We start from the raw sequence: 18627 nt of genomic DNA, 5'->3' as shown, positions 1-18627 counted from the left end.
GCTGTGACAGCAATGGTTTCTTGCTCACCCAGCTCTCCAAGCTGGTCTGGAGTGGCAGTGGACACACTCTGCTAAGCGGCACTAAGCCTCCATTTGCTCCCTTTTCTGAAGGAGTTTCTTTTCCAGCAAATGAAAGAAACCTCAGAACATGGTCCTAAGGACAGAGGAGACACATGGTATGGGGCACAGCTGTCCCTTCCCACCCCAATGTCTCCTTGATCCTTCTTCTCCCTCACAATTTCTTTTGGCAAAGCATTTCCAGCATTGCAAACCCTGTCAAGAGCTGAGCACTAGAAGGCCAGAGTCTCTGGTTCATTCAGAGGTTTCTCTGCTGTCTTCTGTTCCTCCACAGACACGGGAGGTCAGGCTGGCTAGGAGGTTGAATTGTTCCAGATGGAAAGCAAATTTGCTCTCAACGCTTCCCGGAGTGGGGCGGTTTCTCTGGTGTTCCTGTAGGCAAACATGGAGCACAAAACCAAAAGAGAAGGGGAAGCTGAATTGCCCACATGGTTTCTAGCAACGTGCATTGCAGTGGTACGGAGACATGAGCAGCTTCTACAGAGATGACGTTTTGAAATACTGAGATGTCAGCTGTATCGGCGGCCTCTCCCAGAGTCTCCAGCGAGACCCAGGCAAGATAGGGACTCAGGGCTCAGTGCTGGGTGCAGCCCTCTTCAATGTCTTTATCAATGACCTGGATGAAGGCATCGAGTGCACCCTTAGCAAGTTTGCAGATGACACTAAGCTGGGTGGAAGTGTGGATCTGCTGGAGGGTAGGGAGGCTCCAAAGGGATCTGAACAGGCTGGACCGCTGGGCTGAGACCAATGGGATGAAGTTTAACAAGGCCAAATGCCGGGTCCTGCACTTGGGGCACAACAACCCTGGGCAGCTACAGACTGGGAGAAGTCTGGCTGGAAATCTGCCTGGAGGAGAAGGACCTGGGGGTGTTGGTTGACAGCGACTGAACATGAGCCAGCAGTGGCCCAGGTGACCAAGAAGGCCAATGGCATCTTGGCTTGCATCAGAAATGGCATGACCAGCAGGTCCAGGGAGGTTATTCTCCCTCTGTCCTCAGCACTGGTGAGACCGCTCCTCGAATCCTGTGTTCAGTTCTGGGCCCCTCACCACAAGAAGGATGTTGAGGCTCTGGAGCGAGTCCAGAGAAGAGCAATGAAGCTGGTGAGGGGGCTGGAGAACAGGCCCTATGAGGAACGGCTGAGAGAGCTGGGGGTGTTTAGCCTGGAGAAGAGGAGGCTGAGGGGAGACCTCATTGCTCTCTCCAACTACCTGAAAGGAGGTTGTGGAGAGGAGGGAGCTGGCCTCTTCTCCCAAGTGACAGGGGACAGGACGAGAGGGAATGGCCTCAAGCTCCACCAGGGGAGGTTTAGGCTGGACATTAGGAAAAAAATTTTCATGGAAGGGGTCATTGGGCAGTGTTAGAGGCTGCCCAGAGAGGAGGTTGAGTCACAGTTCCTGGAGGTGCTTAAGGGACGGGTGGATGAGGCACTGAGGGGCATGGTTTAGTGTTTGATAGGAATGGTTGGACTCCATGATCCGGTGGGTCTTTTCCAACCTGGTGATTCTGTGATCTTAAATTTCTTAAAATACATCACTAATAATTTTCTGTTATAGCAGGCCTCATCTGAAAAAAAAAATAAGAGCACAGATAGCATATCACACTGTTCTTGCACACACAAATTGTGACAGGAGGTTCAGTTCTATATGACACTAAGAATCAGTAAGATCTTCACAAGCGACATGGCCTATTTCTGAAAAATTTTAGTAATGGGAAATACAAGAGGGAACCTAACATTTCAAAACTTCAAGAGTCTTCTATAGGCACCGTTTCCCTTTTTCAAAGTAAAAGGCTAGCTACAATCAGCATTATGAGTTAGTTTTCAACCAGACCTGCCATGTCCTGAAAGGCTGGTTGGTTCAGAGATCAGAACCTCTGAGGTCTAAGCCCCCTAATTGCTGTCAACATTCTACATTTCCCTTGATCCCCAAGAGACAGAATGGTGTTTTTACAGACATCAGTAAGTCCCTTTTCCCTAAGCAGTGCTGAAAATTATCTAGATTTTTAGTGATTTTTACTACATTTGTTTAATAATGTTAGAAACAGGGAAAAGCTTCTCCAAATGGCTAATAACTGCAAATACATTGTTATGTAGTGTAAATCCACGTAAATCTGTGCCTCGTGTGTTTGCAGGCTTCGCTATATTAGTCGCATCAGAATTTAGTGCGACCATTTTCCCTGGACTCATTTCATTAACTAGCTCCTGAATAATCCTTAGGACAAATTCATCAATGAAAGTCACAGTGAGCTTGAGACCAAGATATTTAGATACTACTTTTCTCCCTTTTGCTCCCTGTAAGTGAGCCACCTTAGTCAGCTGGCTCAGCAGGGTCTGGGGTAGCTGGGGGTATACCAAACCATGCTATAAAGCGACTGCTTCTCGTTAGAGCTATTAATAGATTAAGTCTGACTGCATGGAACCCAACTAGAAAAGATTCTTCTTTAGGAAGTTTATATTCTGGGGGGAAAACCCAACAACTGTACTGACTTATGACTGGCAACTAGGAGAATTTAATTGTCCGTTAAATAAAAAACTTTTCTAGGAAATAATCTTCATTTAGCTTTTAAATGTATATGTACTCTAAGTGTAAATATTTTGGATGTTTTCTTCCTTTCATGTTTCATCTTTTTTTTGTGAGCATGCAGCTAATCACCCTCTTTGATAAAAGATCAATATCCAGGCAAGTCAACGTGCATTGAAGTGAACTGTAGTTATTCCCTTTCATTTATTTTTGTTCGGTTTTCCTGTATCAGTACTCCATTGTGGAAACAACTTGCTGTTCTATTTTACTGAATATCACAATAGTTAAAAAACTTTTGATTTCAAGGTCTTCTGGTTCAGTAGAGTCTATGTTTAATCAAAGTGAAAATACGCAATACTTTTCTATAAAGAGTTCTTAAAAAATAATAAGTAAGATGCATTTCCTAAGCAACTTCAAAAAGACTAAACCACCATTTTATTCTTTAAAGCAGGAAACCATCACTTTTTTGTTCTACCATCAAAAAATAAGAATATAGTTATCAAATATATAAATCTGTAAATACAAACAAGGCACAATGCTAGGAATTCTGACTTCTGTCCCTAACTATACTACAGATGAAAATCATGAATTTGAAAGCCTAATGTAGAGTTTGCATGTGAGGTGACTATTATATTAAGTCTTTGCATATAGTTTTACAATAAAATGTGACTCAATAGCATCAAGAGATACAGAGTAGGAAAGGTGATAAAACTAATTAATTAAAGAAATCAATTTCTGACAGTATGAAAGAATGACAGTATTGCAAGTATTAGATATGAGAAATGTCAACACTTCTAAGGCCCTCCAGGACTGTAAAAGAAACCCAGTGTTGGCAGGGGAGAAGGAACAAACAAATGCAAAAAATTCTTCTCTGTTTTTAGCCAAGGAATAGTTTTAAAATTAAAACAAACTTGCACATTCACTTTCTGAATTCTCACCTTAACAGATGTTTCTGGAAGATAATGTGGATTTCTCAGCTTAGTTGTCATGTAAAAGTGGAATTCAGGAGTGTACTCGATAGTGGAGTCTCCAAGGCAAATGCATATACCCCCTGCTTGCTTAAATGTCTTTTTCAGCAAAAGTGGCTCTAGGATAGGATCAAGTTCTTCTCTAATACTCTCCATCAGCACTTCAAAATAACATAAGAATTAGTCAAATTTTCTTGGTATTTATATTACTGATTGATTGTTCTTTAAAATATATAAATATATAATGAATTTACAGTGTGCAAACAACAAAAATATTAATCAAGCAGTATCTAGAGATATGATTAACACTTCTTAGAGTATTCAGCTGAATGAAAAAAATGAAGCAAAGAAATGTGTCTTTAATTTCTTTGTCAATATTTTATCAATTTGAATAGCTTAGAGCTGTAGTTTAAGGCTACTATTTTTAAAAAGGGAAGTAGCAACAAATTAAATGCCACATGCCATAGAAAACACTTCAGGTAATTAAGTTTTCACCATAACCATATGAGATCCTCAAAATCAATAAAGAAATAATGGAGGATAAACAATCAATGTTTTTACTTGCTATCCAGTTATTGAAAAACAGCTGGATTTATAACTATGTGTTTCATTAATTTATTTCTATTTGAGGTTAAAAAAAGTACTCACAAGAAGGAAACTGCAAAGAATACAAGATTCATTAATGAGCACAGCTTAGCAGTCTGGTATTTATACTCTTGACAACCCAAATAAAAACAACATTATTTTTTAGAAAGAAAATTGTTGTAACATGAAAACAAAGAAATAGAAGATCTCATAAAGCAATTAAAAGATACAAATTAAACAAATTACATTGTGCTAAGAAGTATCTTAGTACCTGAGATGAGGACTTCAATTAGCATAGTACCAATTTTATTCAAAATGAGAAAAAAGATTCTATTTTCCTTAATATCTGATGCTCAGAGGAGTTTCATTTTTTAGCTAATTGTGCCCCCTCTGGGTTCTTCTGTAATTTACACTTTCATTAGTCATAAGCCTTCCAGGGCTGCCAAATTGAATGCAGTTTTCCAATGTTGTAAGAAACTGAGGGTCACTGAGTTTGATTATATGCAAACTATTGGCTTTTTCCATGTTCTTTATCCATTTATTTGCCTGACCCTGAGGATCTATCATCAGAGGCCATCTTCTTGCACTACTGAACAGGAAAATACAATCTTTCAGAAATGAAATATGAGCTCTTCAAAGTTTTACCTCAAACTATCATTTATGGCAACTTATTCCCTTTTATCATTAGAAGAAGAGCACAGCAATATGAAATCATAGCAGGCACATACTCAGGTATAATCCTTGATGAACTTTACAGGAGACAAATGAAACTTAACGTTCTGTTTACTAAACATAATTTCCTCTTTCAAAGAAAGTACTTAGAATAAGGTTCCTTGCTTCCTCGAAAGTTTAATCACATTTAATTTTATAACACTTTCAAAATAAAAACATAACTCTAAGTTTTGAAAATTTAAACAGTTTTAGTAGACATATGCATAAATGAGCATTTTTAAGTGAAAAGAAGAGATGGATTTTTCAACTAAAGAGACATTTTAGAGTTAGTATAACGGGAAATATATAAGCAGATTCTAATCCTTAAGCAGCCATGGACACAAAGAACTTCTGGATTTCATTTTTTGGCAGATTTAGTAACTACTTCACAGATATTTTACAGTATTCTCTACCACATGTAGTTAGTTTCATTAGCAAGATATCTAAGACTGGTGATACAGTTTAATCGTCAACTACAATTATAGGAATAATCACCTAAATTAGAACCCATCTAATCTAGAACCTCAGTGTCAGCCTTCTGCCTAACACAAACTTACATATTCTTGATGAAGCTTCAAGCAAACTGATGTTTAGTTTAGCAGTGTTAGTCCTAACTACCATCTATGTGTATTAGTGAAAAAACAAATCTGCACTCAGAAATCACGTTTGAATCAGCTTGCGGAATCTCTGCACAGTAAAATGTCCTCAAATGAATGTGAACCCTTAGAAGAAGGAGTATATCTGGAGGTAAGGAGCACCTTAGTTTCTTTGGACTGAAATGGAGATAGTAGAAACAAGACAGCTGAAGTTTAGCAGGGAAAGTTTTGGAAAAGAAATGTACTCTGCGGGGGACTAGCCTGAATCACAGAATCACAGAATAACCAGGTTGAAAGAGACCCACCGGATCACCGAGTCCAACTGTTCCTACCAAATACTAAACCATATCCCTCAGCACCTTGTCCACCCGTGCCTTAAACACCTCCAGGGAAGGTGACTCAACCACCTCCCTGGGCAGCCTGTGCCAGTGCCCAATGACCCTTTCTGTGAAAAATTTTTTCCTAACGTCTAGCCTAAACCTCCCCTGGCAGAGCTTGAGGCCATTCCCTCTTGTCCTGTCCCCTGTCACTTGGGAGAAGAGGCCAGCACCCTCCTCTCTACAACCTCCTTTCAGGTAGTTGTAGAGAGCAATGAGGTCACCCCTCAGCCTCCTCTTCTCCAGGCTAAACAACCCCAGCTCTCTCAGCCTTTCCTCATAAGGCCTGTTCTCCAGCCCTTTCACCAGCTTTGTTGCTCTTCTCTGGACTCTCTCCAGAGCCTCAACATGCTTCTTGTGGCGAGGGGCCCAGAACTGAACACAGGATTCGAGGAGCGGTCTCACCAGTGCCGAGTACAGAGGGAGGATAACCTCCCTGGACCTGCTGGTCACGCCGTTTCTGATACAAGCCAAGATGCCATTGGCCTTCTTGGCCACCTGGGCACACTGCTGGCTCATATTCAGTCGGCTGTCAACCAACACCCCCAGGTCCCTCTCCTCCAGGCAGCTTTCTAGACAGACTTCTCCTAGTCTGTAGCACTGCACAGGGTTGTTGTGCCCCAAGTGCAGGACCCGGCATTTGGCCTTGTTAAACCTCATGCCATTGGACTCAGCCCAGCGGTCCAGCCTGTTCAGATCCCTTTGCAGAGCCTCCCGACCCTCCAGCAGATCGACACTTCCACCCAGCTTAGTGTCGTCCGCAAACTTGCTAAGGGTGCACTCGATGCCTTCATCCAGATCATTGATGAAGACATTGAACAGGGCTGGACCCAGCACTGAGCCCTGGGGAACCCCACTTGTCACTGGCCTCTAGCTGGATTTCACACCATTTCCCACCACTCTCTGGGCCCGGCCATCCAACCAGTTTTCCACCCAGGAGAGTGTGTGCCTGTCCAGCCCAGAGGCTGAGATTACATATGGGATGCTACAGAGGTTCCTTCCATGTTATGCATCACAAATTGGACTTGGGAATGACCACTCACCAGCCAAAAGAGGATGGCTTTCTTCCTCCCTCCAAGATGACTTGGAAAAACAGGTCATCTGGAAGCGATTCTGTCCAGCCTACCCACAAGGAAAAATGCTTTCACAGGTAAAATGCATTGAGAGGTTCAGGAAATGCATTTGTAATCCACCACGAGAGTGTGGTGTCTAAGCAGACATTAAGAAAGTTAAAAAGTGTGCTTTTTAAAGTTCCAACTATTTTAAATAATTTGACAAACATAGATAAGGACAGATTTGGTAACACATTAAGTGTAAAGAAGCCGAGGATTTGAAATCCGAACATCTGTCAGATGAAGCAGTAGCGTCAGCTGTATTAAAAAACAATCTCACAGTAGGCAATAGTGTTCACCAATGGATCCAAAGTGTACTGGAAGAATTGCTGAGCTCCCGAATTGCTACCTGGTTCAGTTGCTCATGAGAACCCAAAGGGAGACCCCAAGGGATAAACAGCCAGGTGATTTAAAAAGTAAGATAATGCACGGTGATACATCAATTGCGAACTGTAAACTAAACTCACTAAGCTTACATGTTAAACAAATGCTAAAACAGACAATATATATGTAATTTGCTTATAATAATCTTCCTTGTTCTTATTTTAAAACAGGTTTTGAAAGTTTCAAGAAAATCCTCAGCTTAAACCCACAATATGTATTTCTTCTGATAATAAGTTCAAAGTTACATTCACTTATTATTTTCAGCATATCCAATTTCAGACTCACTGTGTAATGAACATGAAATATTTAAGGCTGAATAACTAAAGAGGGGTTCTCTAACAACACCTAGACATGTAGCTTTTCTCAGCAACAACATCCTCCTTCATTGATGGGAATGCATTAGCAGTCACTGTGTATGCTTGCAAATCATCCTTCAATAGTTCTCTAATTCTGCCTTTTTTTAAAAAAAATCTGTTATAAAAATTCTGAGTAGCATTTTATATGGTTCCTGAGGTCCTAATATAAAATTCATCTAGCCACAAACTCGTAACCACAAACATAATATGTATCCTCAATTTGAGGTAGATTCTATCTCAGATATTAAAATTAAAAGCTATCGTTATTTAGTTTTAAAATGCGAATCGTCTTTCCATTAGTTCAAAGAGAATTTTGATCAAAGCTTTATAAATGTGAAGTGTTAGGATGTACTGTAGAGGAGTGGAATTCGTTAACATTTGTAACTGTTTAGCCTAAGTGATTGAATTAAAACAGTAATTACTTTAAAAGTTGCATAAACAATCATAATCCCAGCATATATCCTCTAACTTCAAAAAGTAGCTTTGCTCCTAGAAGTACAGTCAGTGACAATTTTTTTAAGTCAAATGAAATTATGTTGAGGCTCTTTAGTGAATTCTTTTTGTCTTACCTTTTTAATTTTGCACTTTGTTACCCATCTAGTTGCTAAAGCTGACTTATTATCTGCACATCTATGCTTCCAAAGGTTAACACTATAATATATAATTTCAGTTACATGTGAAAATCCAACATTCGCCCTACAGGAAGAGAAGTATTCATTCACCAGTGCTATACAACATTAGACTCCTCAGTGAGAAGAGTTTTCAGGTAAACAGTAGCAAACATAAAAGATTTTTATTAGTAAGTTTCTGCAGTAGCACACTGTAAAGAAGATGTATAAATGTTATATACATGTTATCATAGACTTGACAACCATTAACCTGGGTATGGAAAAGAATTATTAGAATTATTTATTCATTATAGAGAAAAGAGAACCAACAAACCTAAAGTAAATGGGTAGCAATCACAAATAAAATATTTGTTAAAGTAACATTGTCCCATGGTCAATTCAGCTTCAGCCATGCTAGGAACAAAACTAAATCTAAAGGTCAGTAGCAATGCCTTAGGAAGCATACTGGGCAGAAATGAGAGGCTCGTTGTTTACAGTCATAACAAACATGAATCCAAATGGAAATCATGACTGCCTATACAAGCACCCAGCTCTGTATTTAACAGAACTGTCAAGTGCTGTACATACCTCAGTCATCAGTTGGCAATGTAATCTAAAGCTACTCACCAGTGAGCTGAGGATATTTCTAGATGTTAAAATATTAGCATGGTCAGTTCTCATGCTGTAAATCGTGATACAACTCACTGCCATTTGCACTGACTGTGACACTGATGAACTCTGCCCAGACAAATGTAACTCTAGTGACTGATGCGAGACGTATTAGAATACCACATAAGAATACAGAATCAACTCAAAATTGAAAAGTAATAATATTAGAGTTCACGGGATTCATATTTGATTTCCATGAAGAATTTTGAGATTTCAGGATTTGTTTCACTTTTCAACTAAGAAGGAGAGTATCTTTAAATATGAAGAATTTTCCAGAGTGTTTTAGATCAAACAATGTATTGCTAGATATAGTCAAAGTATTTTATGTCAATTTAGCTTAAGATAATTATGAAATGGATATTTTTTTACTTTTAAAAATGAAAAGTAAATCCTTCTGTCCTTATCAGAACTTTCTTCAACTTATGTTGACTAGGGCCATACTAACCACCGTACAACCAAAAGCTACAACTGTAACTGCCTAGCTTTTAGCTGTAAATAGCATTTAGTGCATTCCGGTACTCCACAGATGAAACCAAGTCTCTGCTATGAATCACTATTTTAATTAATAATAATTATTATTATTATTATTGTTGTTGTTATTTCTTTGAGGAGTGGACTGGGTGCAAAGAAGACTCTGTGGTGTCCCATTCATAATGCCTACAAAAGAGGCCCCTACACTAAACTGAAAACCAAATCTCTCTCTTAGCTTTTCTTTAGGAACATGCCAGGTTTTTCTGCTCCAGAAGGGATCTTACTAGTGAGTAGTCTATACCAGTATTGATAGTTAGGGGAATGAGGCTCTACGGAAAACAGATTCCAAACTGTCAGTACAGATACAACTTTTCAATTTTTATCTAATATCCAGAACTATCACATGGATGTCGAAGACCCATATCTAACTCCCAGATGTCTCACAAGATGTGCAAGCACTTCTTTCTGAAATCAGAGGTGGTTGGAGGAAAGGCCTATCTCAAATTTTCCTGATGAAGTGGTTTAGGAGCAGAGAGAATAAAAGGCAAGAAAGACAAGAGCTGGTTGGGATCATCCTCTGTAAAAGAGGAGACTAGAAATTCCCCATTCTCCATTTTCACTTTCTGTGTTTCTAGGGGTAACTGGTTGATAAACTTTTGGTGGCTTCTTGGTTTTACAGATGTTGTCTATTTTGAATTGCTTATATTTAAAGTACTCTTTCATATATGAAAATTGTCTCTCATATGGTGAGAGCTTTTTTCTCAAAGCCTGAAAGAAAAACAAAAATCCAACTTTTTGTCACCAAAAGAGGGTGCTGTGCAGTGTGGTTTGAAAAACAGGTATCAGAACTGCCACTGATGATAATTGTTTTCCTGCCCTGGGAGCCTGATATTAGAGGTGCGTTTCAGTAAGGTTTTGTTTGGTGAGAAGCTGGTTAATCTAGGCAGGATTTCTAACCTTTACAGCAGAGCTAGTGGTCAGTCTTTGGAACCGGAATTCCTCTGGAATTTCCTGCCTGTGCTCCTAGGACTTTAAAAATGTGAGTGGTTTAGAACCATGGAGTGGCTGAGGCTGGAAGTTGTCTCTGGAGATGGTCTAGCCCAACCCACCAGCTCAAACCAGGGTCAGCTAGGGCAGGATGCTTAGGGCCGCATCTACCCAGACATTTTAACATGCTGTTCCAGTGCTCCATCACTCTCACAGGGAGAAAGGTGTTAAACACTTTCCTGTATTTCAGCTTGAGCATTTGTTTCATGTCCTGTCTCTGGACACCACTGAGAAGAGTCTGGCTCTGCTGTCTTTATTCCTCTCATCCGTTATCAGAGTTTATGCACATTGATAACACCCCCTGAGCTTTCTCTTCTCTAGGCTAAACAGGCCCGGCTTTTGACCTCTCCTTGTATAACAGATGCTCCTGTCTCTTAATTATGTTGGCTGCTTTTCATTGGACTTGCTCCAGCATGGTCGTGTTTCCCTTGCAGCAGAAAGTGCAGAACTGGACACGACACTGCAGCTCTGGGGGTGCCATCTCTGAGGAGAGGGGAAGCACCACCTCCCCTGACCTGTTGGTGAAGCCTTTTCTAACACAGCCTGGGATGCTGTTGGCCTTCTTTGCCAGAAGGGCATGTTGCATGTTGTGTCCTGTATATTTACTACCTATATTGCAAGTTTATCACTTTCCTGTGGTGTACATCATCCAGGAAACTCCAGGTTTAATCTGCTCACTCAGCCATGGGCTCCAAATGCCCATTTTGAAGAGCTACAGAAAAAGTCAGGTATGAGAACTTAGCAACACTTTCTGATGAAAAGTCAGGCTGGTTTTGATGATGGCAAAAATGGATGCCTGAATTAAGCTCCTAAAGTTAGGCATAGAAACCAGTAGTCTGATTCTCTGAAAAAAATCTGAGTTATTTAACGCGTTGCTTCTATGTATTAGACATCTATGATGGTCCAAATTTGTCGCATACTCAGAAACATACTTCGCTTCACTGTCCAGAGGAGCAGTAGGAAAGGTAGGTAATAAAGATACCAAGTAATGTTTGCAGGTGCTGGAACCTGTTTGACCGTTGCTTCTGCACAGACCACGGTGCAGCATTGCCTGCAGGAAGGTGAGGCTGCACTGCAGTTCCTGGGGCTCTATACGGAAGGAAGTTTTGGTTAGGAAAAAAGTTAGGGTCCTGTTGCTAAAAATCTTATGAGGCACCTCTTATTCCACATCATCTTGACCTCAGTGTGTTTTCTTATTGCGGGTGTATCGGGATATGCTCCCTTTGAAGTCTGAGAGCAGCCTTTCTGTCACTACTCTTTTTTGTCTTCACACCTATTGTTTCTGCAAGAAAGTCACGATAAAGAAGTTACAACAAACCCACAGTTACCTAGTTTCAGGCAACAGATCTGTAAAGACACAAACGCTTACTCTTTTATACCAAAGGCGTTGTGCACGGGTGGAAGCAATGGCTTCTGATCTACTTTTTGGGCAGGCTGAAGAGGTTCTCATTCCAATAGAGCAGTACAAGAGCAAGCCCTCCACAAAAAGAGGCTTTAATCCTCTGGGAGAGAAATGATTCGTCTCTCTTTGATGCTGCTCACACCTAGGGGAAAAAATTGCAAAGCCTACTCTATTTTTTACAAACCAGTGGTGTAAGGAAGGTTAGAATTTACACGGGGAAGGTTCAGAACACTGGCAGCATGAAATTGTAGCAAGGGACATTGTTTCAACATAATATTACTAAGGAAGATAAGGCAAGAAACATGAGTAGCAAAAAACTATCTATTTTAAAATCTTTTCTTGTTTTAAAAGTATAAAATGCAATGTTTAAAAATCAAAATCCTGGAAGGTACTCTGGTGAAAATGGCTTCTAAAACACAGGACTACTCTGTAACAACTGCCAAGCAATGTTACAGCTCCTGAAAATCCCGCATTAAATGGGCAAAGGTACGATCCAGCTCAAGTAACCCTTTTCAAGAGCACTTTACACCCCATAATCCAGGAGTCAATCTGACCAGTCTCTAAAGAATGTGTCCAGGAGCTCTGTGGCTACAGAGCAAAAGGGTTGGCATGAATTATAATGACTTTAATGCAAACATCATTAAGAGGTCGGTAGGTTTTCTCATTCACAGGCTGCTCCTCCAGCTCATCCAGGGTCTCCAAGCCATCACTAACTCTGGAAAAAAAAAGCAGAAGTACTAGAATCTCCTTCCAATAACCATTTAATTTTCACAATTTAGAAATCTCAAAGCACTTTGCAGTTTAAGTGTCATAGACCAAGGACTTGGCAAGCAAATGATACAAATAAGACAGCCAAATCATTACATGTAGCATATAATGTATTTTGAAAGGAAATACGAAGCATCCGTGAAGGATTCTGATAAAAAGGAGGAATCACTGTCCTGACTATCCTTTTCTTTATCAGCCACAGCTGCATAAAGACCCTGGCTGCACTTCCTAGCAGGCAGGACTGACCACTCACAGTATTGCTTTAAAAAGCAGCAAGAAACTGGTCATACGCAACTTCACTGTGAATTACTGAAATCCTGTTGCTGGAAAATCAACTTCCAAATGCAAGATTATAATTTCTAACATTCTGACTCAAAGACAAGATTGGACACAACCACTAATATCTGTGTAGATCTAGTGGCACGTATGTGTTTAGGCTTTCAGGTTTCCTGTTCAGGCTGAAGAAGCCGCAAGAGCCGTGGTTCTAATGAACCTTTTACTTTTGTGTTTAAATAACCAGCTCTGGTAAATCGTGGCAGTTTATTTCCCCCTAACGGACGTGGCAGAAAACATGTTGTGCCGTTCTCAGTTCAGTTAAGTGACATTCATCGCCTCTTTGAATCTAGGATGCTAAATTGTGGCCTTCAGGGCCTGCAGCCGCTGTTCTGCTGATTGAGCCAGCAGTGGCCCAGGTGGCCAAGAAGGCCAATGGCATCTTGCCTTGTATCAGAAACAGCGTGGCCAGCAGGTCCAGGGAGGGTCTTTTCTTGGTTTCACCGGTGAGACTGATGAGTCTTATGAGGAGCGGCTGATAGAGCTGGGGTTGTTTAGCCTGGAGAAGAGGAGGCTGAGGGGAGACCTCATTGCTCTCTACAACTACCTGAAAGGAGGTTGTGGAGAGGAGGGTGGTGGCCTCTTCTGCCAAGGGATAGGGGACAGGACAAGAGGGAATGGCCTCAAGCTCCACCAGGGGAGGTTCAGGCTGGACATCAGAAAAGATTTGTCACGGAAAGGGTCACTGGGCCCTGGCAGAGGCTGCCCAGGGAGGGGGTTGAGTCACCTTCCCTGGAGGTGTTTAAGGGACGGGTGGATGAGGTGCCGAGGGGCATGGTTTAGTGTTTGATAGGAATGGTTGGACTCGATGATCTGGTGGGTCTTTTCCAACCTGGTGATTCTATGATTCTATGACTGTGCCCCTGCACTCGGCACTGGTGAGGCCGCTCCTTGAATCCTGTGTTCAGTTTGGGGCCCCTCGCTGTAAGAAAGACATTGAGGGGCTGGAGCGTGTCCAAAGAAGGGCAACAAAGCTGGGGAAGGGGCTGGAGCACAAGTCTTACGAGGGGCGGCTGAGGGAGCTGGGATTGTTTAGCCTGAAGAAAAGGAGGCTGAGGGGAGGCCTTATCGCTGCCTACAAATGCCTGAAAGGAGGTTGTGGAGAGGTGGGTGCTGTTCTCTTCTCCCAAGTGACAGAGACAAGGGAGAACAGCCTCAAGTCACACCCGGGAGGGTTAAGATTAGGAAAAAAATTTCACTGAAAGGGTCATCAGGCACTGTTAGAGGCAGCCCAGGGAGGTGGTGGAGTCAACATCCCTGGTGGTATTTAAAAGACGGGCAGACGAGGTACTTAAGGATATGTTTTAGTGGCAGGATCACACACTTTTCTTAAGAATTCATAAATAACCTCCGTAAGATTTAAAAAGGCAGTTTCCCAGGATCTAAGCAACTCTGTCGGCCCAATGTATCGCAGTGCTCCCACGGAAGGTGCTAAACTATGCACAAACAACTACTCTGGGGCTCAAGTGGGGACACGTGTGACATGTCACCTCCCTTGAGGCTGCTGAAGAGGGGTACTGAGTCACAGGTGGAGGGGAGCCAGGCTGAGGTCTGGTGTCAGCTCCACATCAGCGGCCACATCAAAGCCCGTGTGTGCAGTGAGGATGAGTTGGCGAGAATGAGCTCACCATTATGTCTCTGCCACTTGTTTGCCTATCGGGATGGCCCAATTGGCTTCTGGTCATCCTCGCCCTCACCAGAGTTACACCAGAGCTACAGAACAAAGATTCAGAGGGGATCATCAAAGCAAAAGTATTAATAAAATTGGTGAATAGAAATCAACATATATTGTACCTGGATGATCTATAAATATAGATGCCCTAAGTTTTGTGTGATGGAAATGGCCTGATGTACGATCCTGGAGTTTCCTGGACCCTACACATCGGTGGAGGTTGCACCAGCAAGGGCGATGAAGCAACCCACCGTGTCCCTTATCATGGATGCCACTGACAAAAGGTAAAGAAGATAAGGAGCTGGGCCCACTGACACCCCAGATTTTATCACTCCAGAATGGACTAGAAGAGAATGAGAGGAGCAAACCATATTTGCAGCTCCCTCTCAGCTGGTCTAAGATCCCCCACCGACATCAACATCATAAGAACACCGGAGCATTTGCAGAAACTTCACTTGCAGCAGCTTTGGGGAAACATCTAAAAGACTTTATCACTGAACCCTGTACTCCCTCACAAACCCTTGCAGGATGCTAACATCGGTCTAGCCTTAAGCCTACACTTTTGACAAGGAATTGTAACATTATAGGTAAAAACCTAAATGTTGAAATACTGTTCTGGGTCCTACTGTGTCCCCCTCAGTGCGTGACATGTGATGCCTTTCCCTAGCTATTCGGCCCTTTTTCTAATCTGCGCAGAACACACGGGTGGGCTCAGAGGGTCGTGGGTCAATGGGTTACGCAGAGCTGGTGACCGGCCGCGTGTGGGGCTCTGCCAGGATCCGTCCAGGGCCAGGACTCAAAGGAATAGCAGGAAGATCTTCCAGGGGAGGTTTACATTGGATATCAGAATCATAGAATAACCAGGTTGGAAGAGACCCACCGGATCATCGAGTCCAACCATTCCTATCCTAATTCCTATCCTATCCTAATTCCTATCCACTAAACCATGCCGCTTAGCAGCTCGTCCACCCGTCCCTTAAACACCTCCAGGGAAGGTGAATCAACCACCTCCCTGGGCAGACTCTAACACTGCCCAATGACCCTTCCTGTGAAAACTTTTTTCCTAATGTCCAGCCTAAACCTCCCCTGGCAGAGCTTGAGGCCATTCCCTCTTGTCTTGTCCACTGTCACTTCGGAGAAGAGGCCAGCATCCTCCTCTCTACAACCTCCTTTCAGGTAGTTGTAGAGAGCAATGAGGTCTCCCCTCAGCCTCCTCTTCTCCAGGCTAAACAACCCCAGCTCTCTCAGCCGTTCCTCATAAGGCCTGTTCTCCAGCCCCTTCACTAGCTTCGTTGCTCTTCTCTGGACTCACTCCAGAGCCTCAACATCCTTCTTGTGGTGAGGGGCCCAGAACTGAACACAGGATTCGAGGAGCAGTCTCACCAGTGCTGAGTACAGAGGGAGAATAACCTCCTTGGACCTGCTGGTCACGCCGTTTCTGATACAAGCCAAGATGCCATTGGCCTTCTTGGCCACCTGGGCCACTGCAGGCTCATGTTCAGTCTCTGTCAACCAACACCCCCAGGTCTTTCTCCTCTGGGCAGCTTTCTAGACAGACTTCTCCTAGTCTGTAGCTCTGCACAGGGTTGTTGTGCCCCAAGTGCAGGACCCAGCACTTGGCCTTGTTAAACCTCATGCCATTGGACTCAGCCCAGTGGTCCAGCCTGTTCAGATCCCTTTGGAGCCTCCCTACCCTCCAGCAGATCCACGCTTCCACCCAGCTTAGTGTCATCTGCAAACTTGCTAAGGGTGCACTAGATGCCTTCATCCAGGTCATTGATAAAGACATTGAACAGGGCTGGACCCAGCACTGAGCCCTGGGGAACCCCACTTGTCACTGGCCTCCAGCTGGATTTAACTCCATTTCCCACCACTCTCTGGGCCCGGCCATCCAACCAGTTTTCCGCCCAGGAGAGTGTGCGCCTGTCCAGGCCAGAGGCTGACAGTTTCCGAAGCAGAATGCTGTGAGAAACTGTGTCAAAGGCTTTACTGAAGTCCAGGAAGATACATCCACAGCCTTTCCCTCATCCAGCAGCCGAGTCACTTTGTCATAGAAGGCGATCAGGTTTGTTTGGCAAGACCTGCCTTTTGTGAGCCCGTGTTGACTGGGCCTGATCACCTGGTTCTCTTGCATGTGCTTCATGATAGCACTCAAGATCACCTGCTCCATGACTTTCCCTGGCACTGAGGTCAGACTGACAGGCCTGTAGTTCCCTGGATCCTCCCTGCGACCTGTCCTGTAGATGGGCACAACATCAGCCAGCCTCCAGTCCAGTGGAACTTCCCCAGTCTTCCAGGACTGTTGGAAGATGATGGAAAGGGGTTTGGCCAGCACATCCGCCAGCTCCTTCAATACCCTTGGATGAATCCCATCCGGCTCCATAGACTTGTGGGTGTCTAGTTGGGCTAGCAAGGCTCTGACCACCTTCTCTTGGATCATGGGAGCCTCATTTTGCTCCTCTAGCTCCTGGGTTTGTACACAGCTGGAACAACTTTCTTTACAATTAAAGACTGAGGCAAAGAAGGCATCAAGTACCTCAGCCTTTTCCTTATCCCCAGTCACTGTTGTTCCTTCTGTGTCCAATAGGGACTGTATGGCCTCCCTAATCCTCCTTTTATTATTTATATATTTATAGAAAGATTTTTTGTTATCTTTCACAGACTTGGCCAATCTGATTTCTAGTTGAGCCTTAGCCCTTCTGATATTTTTCTCTACACAATCTGACTTCCCTCCTGCAGACCACCCAAGAGGCCCGTCCCCTCTTCCAGAGCCCATAAACGTTTCTCTTCTTCTTGATATCACTCAAGATCTCTCTGTTCAACCAAGCTGTTTTTTTCCCCTGCCAGCTTTTTTTCTGGAACTTGGGGATGGCTTTCTCCTGAGCTGCTAGGATTTCCTTTTTGAAGAGCTCCCAGCCCTCATGGGCTCCCTTGCCCTTAAGTACCGTCTCCCATGAAACTTTGCCAACCAGCCTTCTGAAGAGTTCAAAGTCTGCCCTCTGGTAATTTAATGCTACTGTCCTGCTAACCACCCTCTTCACTTCACCTAGGACAGAAAATCCTATCATCTCATGATCGCTTTGTCCTAGGCATCCACCTACTGCAACATCCACCACAAGGCCTTCTCTGTTCACAAACAGCAGGTCCAGGAGGGCACCTTCCCTTGTTGGTTCATTCAGCAGCTGTGCAAGGAAGCTGTCTTCCATGCACTCCAGGAACCTCCTAGACTGCTTCCTTTCTGCTCTATTGTACTTCCAGCAGATATCAGGAAGATTGAAGTCTCCCACAAGAATGAGAGGCATTGATCTAGAGATTAACCCCAGCTGGTTATAGAAGAGCTCATCAGCTGCTTCTCCTTGGCTGGGTGGTCTGTAACAGGCTCCCATCACAAAATCTACCTTCTTGTGGGCTCCTCTGATTTTAACCCACAGGCACTCAATCTCCTCATCACCACAATCCATCTCAACGGTGTCCAAGTCCTCCCTTACAAAGAGGGCTACCCCGCCTCCTCTCCTACCCTTCCTATCCCGCCTGAAGAGTTTGTACCCCACCATAGCTGCACTCCAGTTATATGAGTCGTCCCACCACGTTTCCGTGATGTCAACGACATCATAGGCTCCTTGCCCTACGACAGCTTCCAGCTCTTCCTTCTTATTCCCCATGCTGCGTGCATTGGTGTAAATGCACTTCAGCTGAGCTGCCAAGCCTTCAGCCCTCTTAGAGAGAACAGAGTTTGTTCCCAACTGCCTGCTCACTGGAGTAGCTAGCACCAGAGTGCCCATATCTTCCTTAGCACCCCGAGGTGTGTTCTCCCCTACTTTCTGTGTGTTGAGGTACTGGTGGTCCTCACCAGCACACCCTCTCCGAATCACCAGTGCCCCACGTCCAGGCTCACTCCTGTCTAGCCTGGTCTCAACCCCCTCTCCCTTCACATCTAGTTTAAAGCTCCATTTATGAGCTTTGCTAGGT

Source organism: Phaenicophaeus curvirostris, chromosome 7 (genome assembly GCF_032191515.1).
Source record: "Phaenicophaeus curvirostris isolate KB17595 chromosome 7, BPBGC_Pcur_1.0, whole genome shotgun sequence".
In the NCBI taxonomy this organism is placed as follows: Eukaryota; Metazoa; Chordata; class Aves; order Cuculiformes; family Cuculidae; genus Phaenicophaeus; species Phaenicophaeus curvirostris.
Note: the sequence above shows the minus strand (reverse complement) of the source record.